Genomic DNA, 7,500 nt, shown 5'->3' with positions numbered 1-7,500 from the left:
CAGTGAGAAGAGATTTAAAATGGAAAAACAGGGTTTGGAGTTTTTGGAGTGTGTAAATCGGCGCACTGTCCTATCCCATGATTCCACTGGAGCTGAAGAGCTGTTTGAGACTGAGGGACGTCATGTAACAGTGGTGTATGTAGCGTTAGCAGCTTCAACAACAAACACACTGTAAAAACTAAATATGAATTATTGGGAAATGAATAATAATAAAGAACTTGTACTGCTTTACTACTTAATGAAGACAGTTGTTCTGGCAGTAAACTACAGTCCTATTTATAGACCATTAACAGTGCTGGAGAGTTGAGGTAAACACTGAGTGAACTTTCTGTGGTCAGCAGTTTTAAAAACAGTTTATTTAAATAATTATAAGAACTTTCTGGCTAACTACATGTCAGTGACCTCTTCAGAGGCTGATCAGTGTATATGAGATATGATATGACAGCAGTCAGTTGAGCCTTATTCAGGCAGCAGTCAGGGTCCTGCAGTCAGGACTGAAAACCAGAACCTTTAAAAGCTTTAAATTCTGAAGCTGTGGTCAGTAATGGTCAAATGTTCTACAGCACTGAGCCAGACTTCACACAGTGGGGAGTCTTTTCCTCTTTCCTCCAACAGTGACAGATGATCTAGATAATCACGGTTCTTTTATATTTCTTATGAAGTCAGTCAGATTGTGGTGGAGCAGAACCTGGATGGGAAGGTTCATCTTTCAGCCGTGGAGCTCCGTTAAATAACATATTCATTTCTATGTGAGACGCTCAGAGAAACACATGCGATGTTATTTAAAGAAGAACGACCCATGAAAATTTCAGACTTCTTCAACATATCTGGAGATACAGACATCTGGTCTTCACTGTAACGACGTTGGTAGATTAATGTGGTTGAACATAAAAGGAACACAGAAAATGAACATTTGGTGCTAACAAATTAACATTTGGTGTGAATGTATGAAGAAAAACACCTGTTAGTGAATCCAGTGTGATCCCTGTTAGGGAAACACACTGACTGAGGACCCTGGAATATGAAAGAGACACAGTCATGGGAAAAAATGAGGACATTAGGAAATGAGACTCTCTGAAAACCTGTGTTGGTGACACATTTAAACACATAAACCTTTGATCTTTGGATTATATAATTAAAGAAGTAAAACTGGAGAAATGTCTGAAAAATCATTTCTGAAACAAAATTATTAGAAATGCGATTTTCCTCATTCCTTCATTCCTCGTTCCTCACATTCATTTTTCCTTTAAAAACTGGACTTTCCAGGACTTCCAGTACGGCGCCACTGGGCCGAGACGTGTGTGGGAGTCGCTCCGTGACTTTTCCTATTTTGCTCTTTCGGCCCATTTGTGTCATTTTTGAGAGTTCAGACACTACTGGAGTCTCCATGACGCCAAAAGCTAAACGAAACGCGACGGCTTTGTCAGAGATGGAGGACGCTAACGCTCAAAGTGGGGCTAGCGCTCCTGCCCGGCTCTACAGCTAGCGGGAAGCTAACCGCTGCTCTGCTAAAAGACGTGCTAATAGCCTCCATTCGGGAGGAGATTTCCACACTCAGAGCGGAGTTTATCACTGAGCTCCGGTCATCTCATGCAAGTTTGACCACCAGCATTAACTCTCTCAGCTCAAAGGTTCGAGACATTGAAACTGCTGCCATGGATACGGACAAGCGAATCGCAGAGCTCGAAACAACGCGCGAAACGCTGGACTCTGACAACGGACGACCTAGAGAAGGAGGAACAAACTCTGCATTATCGGCATTCCTGAGGGGGCAGAAGGCTCGCAGCCTACTTCTTTCATGGGATCCTTCTTCACAGAATTGTTTACTGCCTTGAAGCTCCCCAATCCACTGGAGATTGATTGAGCCCACTGAGCTCCAGTTCCCGAAGACTCAGCCAGATGTTCAACCCAGACCAATGCTGGTTTGTTTTCTCCGCTTCCAGGCTAAAGAGGAGATTCTTCACTTGTCCCGTCAGCAGGACCGTTAAACTCATATTACCTGAGGCAGGTCTAAATTCCGCATGCAGTATCCAGCCCGGCTGATCTTCCTCTTTGACGGATCCACGCATGAATTGGACTCTGCGGCTGAGGCATCTTCGTTCCTCAACGCTACAGTCCTTCCTACACTGAGGGCAGAACCTGACACTTCAGCTGAACTGAAAGTCTGATTGCAGCTTCACACAGAGGTTCGAGACTCTCGTCTGTTCTATTTTACAGAGTTAAACGCAGCTACGCCACCTAGCGGCCCAAACTCTGTGCTGCTCCTTATGCCGACTCAGTTCAGCATCTGGACCTCGAACCTGACTCCTGTCCTAAGATCTGATTCAGGGAGTTGACTCTTATATTGTCCTATTTCATTTTATTAGTTCCTATATTTAAAACACGAGAGTTTATTTTAACATATTCTACATTTGTCTGACGCAGACAATCAACTCAGAGCTCCTTCTTTAAACTCTCTCTAACTTTAATTAAACACTATTAACACTGTATAAACTCCTCATCTCACTCAGACTGAGACCAGAAACAGAGCAGAGATCAGACATGAACATCATCACTGACTCACCATCAACTCAGAGCTCCTTCTTTAAACTCTCTCTAACTTTAATTAAACACTATTAACACTGTATAAACTCCTCATCTCACTCAGACTGAGACCAGAAACAGAGCAGAGATCAGACATGAACATCATCACTGACTCACCATCAACTCAGAGCTCCTTCTTTAAACTCTCTCTAACTTTAATTAAACTCTATTAACACTGTATAAACTCCACATCTCACTCAGACTGAGACTAGAAACAGAGCAGAGATCAGACATGAACATCATCACTGACTCACCATCAACTCAGAGCTCCTTCTTTAAACTCTCTCTAACTTTAATTAAACTCTATTAACACTGTATAAACTCCTCATCTCACTCAGACTGAGACCAGAAACAGAGCAGAGATCAGACATGAACATCATCACTGACTCACCCTCAACTCAGAGCTCCTTCTTTAAACTCTCTCTAACTTTAATTAAACTCTATTAACACTGTATAAACTCCTCATCTCACTCAGACTGAGACCAGAAACAGAGCAGAGATCAGACATGAACATCATCACTGACTCACCATCAACTCAGAGCTCCTTCTTTAAACCCTCTCTAACTTTAATTAAACTCTATTAACACTGTATAAACTCCTCATCTCACTCAGACTGAGACCAGAAACAGAGCAGAGATCAGACATGAACATCATCACTGACACACCATCAACTCAGAGCTCCTTCTTTAAACTCTCTCTAACTTTAATTAAACTCTATTAACACTGTAGAAACTCCTCATCTCACTCAGACTGAGACCAGAAACAGAGCAGAGATCAGACATGAACATCATCACTGACTCACCATCAACTCAGAGCTCCTTCTTTAAACTCTCTCTAACTTTAATTAAACTCTATTAACACTGTATAAACTCCTCATCTCACTCAGACTGAGACCAGAAACAGAGCAGAGATCAGACATGAACATCATCACTGACTCACCATCAACTCAGAGCTCCTTCTTTAAACTCTCTCTAACTTTAGTTAAACTCTATTAACACTGTATAAACTCCTCATCTCACTCAGACTGAGACCAGAAACAGAGCAGAGATCAGACATGAACATCATCACTGACTCACCATCAACTCAGAGCTCCTTCTTTAAACTCTCTCTAACTTTAATTAAACTCTATTAACACTGTATAAACTCCTCATCTCACTCAGACTGAGACTAGAAACAGAGCAGAGATCAGACATGAACATCATCACTGACTCACCATCAACTCAGAGCTCCTTCTTTAAACTCTCTCTAACTTTAATTAAACTCTATTAACACTGTATAAACTCCTCATCTCACTCAGACTGAGACCAGAAACAGAGCAGAGATCAGACATGAACATCATCACTGACTCACCATCAACTCAGAGCTCCTTCTTTAAACTCTCTCTAACTTTAATTAAACTCTATTAACACTGTATAAACTCCTCATCATTCTCAGCAGTATCAGCACACACAATGCTTTTTTTGAGGTGGAACTGCATTTAAGGTTGAATTGCACTCAGATAGCACAGAATTTAAGGTAGAACTTTAATTAGCATAACAATAAATTTAAAGTGGAACTTCAAGTAACATAGCATTAAATTTAAGGTGGAATTTCAATTAACATATCACTACATTTAAGGTGGAACTTCAATTAAGAAATCACTAAATTTAAGGTGGAACTTCAATTAACATGGCACTATATTTAAGCTGGAACTGCTATTAACATATCACTAAATTTAAGGTAGAACTTCAATTAATATAGCATTAAATTTAAGGTGGAACTGCCTTTAACATAGCATTAAATTTAAGGTGGAACTTCAATTAACAGCATGAAATTTACAGCAGTAAATATACACTGACTTTTGTATCTAGCAGTATCTGAGTTCAGGACCGTCTTTCTCTCTAACCTGTTGGTAACTAGTAAAGACACTTTCTCTAGACAGACAAAGCTCTTCTTCTACGTCGCTCTGGATAAGAGCGTCTGCTAAATGCTGTAAATGTAAATATAAGGTGGACCTGCTATTAACATAGCACTAAATTCAAGGTGGAACTTCAATTATCATCAATACATTTAAGGCGGAGCTGCTATTAACATAGCACTAAATTTAACATGGCACAGAATTTAATGTGGAAGTTCAATTAATATAGCATTACATTTAAGGTGGAACTGCTATTAACATATTACTACATTGAAGGTGGAACTTCATTTAACATAGCATTAAATTTAAGGTGGAACTGCTATTAACATATCACTAAATTTAAGGGGGAACTTCAATTAACACAGCATTAAACTTAAGGTGGAACTGCTATTGACATAGCACTACATTTAAGTTGGAATTTCAATTAACATAGCATTAAATGTAAGATGGAACTTCAATTAACAAATCACTAAATTTAAGGTGGAACTTCAATTATCAGCATTACATTTAAGGTAGAACTGCTATTAACATATAAAAAAAAAATGACGTGAACCAGAATTTAAGGTGGAACTTCAATTAGCATAGCATTAAATTTAAGGTGGAACCGCTATTAACATAACTAACTTTAAGGAGGCACAGAATTTAAGGTGGAACTCTCTTTAAAGTAGTACTAAAATTAAGATTTCAATTAACATTGCAATAAAATTAAAATTAAGGTGGAACTGCATTCATGTTAGCACTGAATTTAAAGTTGAACTTTAACTAACATAGCAATAAACCTAAGGTGGCAGCAAATTTAAAATGGAACTCTTTTTAAGGTGGCACTAAATTTAAGGTGGAACTGCAATTACCATAGCACAAAATTTTAAGGTGGCAAATGTTTAACGTGAAACTTTAACATAGCAATACAATTAAAGTGGCACAGAATTTAATGTGGAACCTTTTTAAGGTGGCACTAAATTTAAGGTGGAACTTCAATTAACATAGCACTAAATTAAAGGTGGCACAGAATTTAAGGTGGAATTTAAATTAACATAGCACTAAATGTATGGTGGCACAGATTTAAGGTGGAACTGCAATTAATATAGCACTAAATTTTAGGTGGCACAGAATTTAAGATGGAACGTAATTTAAGGTAGCCCTACAATTAACGTGGCACAAAATTTAAGGTAGAACTTCATTCACAGTAGCACCTAGCAACAAATTACTATCCATCATGGATACTGCAGCTTCTGCTTTACAACATTTTGTCAACATTTTAAAAACTATCAATAGTTTTCAACAATTTTGACATTTTAACAAAGCCAGTTTTTAAAAAAAATTTTCAAGCCAACTTAAAATTCGTTCACAAACTTTTCTTTTCTAGTTCTTTTTTTCTGCTTTTCTTGTATCTTTGCTTTTATTATTTAATCTTTTTCTATTGTAAAGCACTTTAAACTGCTTTCTGTATGAAAAGTGCTTTATAATGAAATGTATTTTTATTGATTATTATGGTAATATTTCTATTTCTGTATGCTGCCATCTTTACATTAACAGCATTTTGGCTGATGCTCTTATCCAGAGCGACTTACAATTTGATCATTTTACACAACTGGCCTGACTGCATGTCTTTTGGACTGTGGGAGGAAACCGGAGAACCTGGAGGAAACCCACGCAGACATGGGGAGAACATGCAAACTCCACACAGAGAGGACCCCGGTCACCCGGCCGGGGAATCGAACCCAGGCCCTCCTTGCTGTGAGGTGACAGCGCTACCCACCACGCCACCGTGCCATCTGTGGTTTACTGCTATGAAGCGCACAGCAATGGTATTTTCAACTCCAACATGTGAGCACAGGATCAGAAAATAAATATCCTGAGTTATTGTTAACAATTTGAATGATTTAATCTCAAATGTACTTGAGTAAAGTACAAATCTTCCTAATTATCCTGTAATTGTTGGAACAGAGCACAATCTCTTCAGTATTTTCCAGCCCTGTGTTTGATGAACTGGATCTCTGTCTACACAGGCTGACCCCTAATCGTTCTGAGATCTGCAAAACCAGCAGTGCTCCTGGAATTTCAGTGGCTCCATCCAGTACACATTTCTAAACTCTCTTTCATCTGTGTGTTTGAGAGACGGAGGAAGACTGAGAACACTTTTATAAAGATTGCTGTCACTTGTGTAGTGTGTTCATTTTTAAACTGATTCATTGTGAATGAGCTTTACTAAATGATCCCTTACATTGTTAAGACTAGAAAATGACTGTGGGTGTGATGTGAACATCCTCAGTGAGAAAGTGGTGATCTTACCCGAGTTTTTTCAGTTTACAGTCTGGACTTTTCAGTCCCTCAGTGAGCTCCTTCACTCCCGAATTCCACAGGTCATTTTTACTCAGGTCCAGTTCTCTCAGGGTTGAGTTCTTTAAGCTGAGAATTGAGGCCAGATCTGCACAGGTTTCCTTTGTGAAACTACAATCAATCAAGCTGGGAGAGAAACAATAACATGGTCATTTGTACATGCTACCTCTACGGGATGTCCTTAGGAAACATAATACAAAATTTCATAGCTATGCTGATGACACTCAGTTATACACAGATCAGGCATAACATTCTGACCACCTCCTTGTTTCTACACTCACTGTCCACTTTATCAGCTCCACTTACTGTATAGCTGCACTTTGTAGTTCTACAGTTACAGACTGTAGTCCATCTGTTTCTCTGATACTCTGTTACCCTGTTCTTCAGTGGTCAGGACCCCCGTGGACCCTCACAGAGCAGATACTATTTGGGTGGTGGATCACTCTCAGCACTGCAGTAATCCTGATGTGGTGGTGGTGTTAGTGTGTGTTGTGCTAGTACAAGTGGATCAGACACAGCAGTGCTGCTGGAGTTTTTTAATAAACAGAGATCTTATCACTCCTGTTTTGGAAAGAGCTGCACTGTCTGTATCATTCAGGACAGATTTTAAAGCTCTGATTCTGGTCTTTAAAGTTCAAAATGACCTTAAAGCACCTCTTACATCACAGAGTGTCTATCTG

At 39.1% G+C, this 7,500-nt stretch overlaps 1 protein-coding gene across 2 annotated transcripts in view; it reads right to left on the bottom strand.

The window, feature by feature from the left end:
* Nucleotides 1-7,029, bottom strand: part of LOC119263034 (ribonuclease inhibitor-like) — a 33,191-nt gene extending 26,162 nt beyond the window's left edge. For both annotated transcript variants that reach the window (XM_037536668.1, XM_037536669.1), the window contains exon 1: nt 6,773-7,029. The gene's annotated coding sequence lies outside the window, so the exon portion shown is untranslated. The remainder of the gene's footprint in view (nt 1-6,772) is intronic.
* Nucleotides 7,030-7,500: the final 471 nt, after the last annotated feature.

This window comes from Pygocentrus nattereri, unplaced genomic scaffold (assembly GCF_015220715.1).
Source record: "Pygocentrus nattereri isolate fPygNat1 unplaced genomic scaffold, fPygNat1.pri scaffold_99_arrow_ctg1, whole genome shotgun sequence".
Taxonomy (NCBI): Eukaryota; Metazoa; Chordata; class Actinopteri; order Characiformes; family Serrasalmidae; genus Pygocentrus; species Pygocentrus nattereri.
This window is presented reverse-complemented; position numbering and strand designations above follow the sequence as displayed.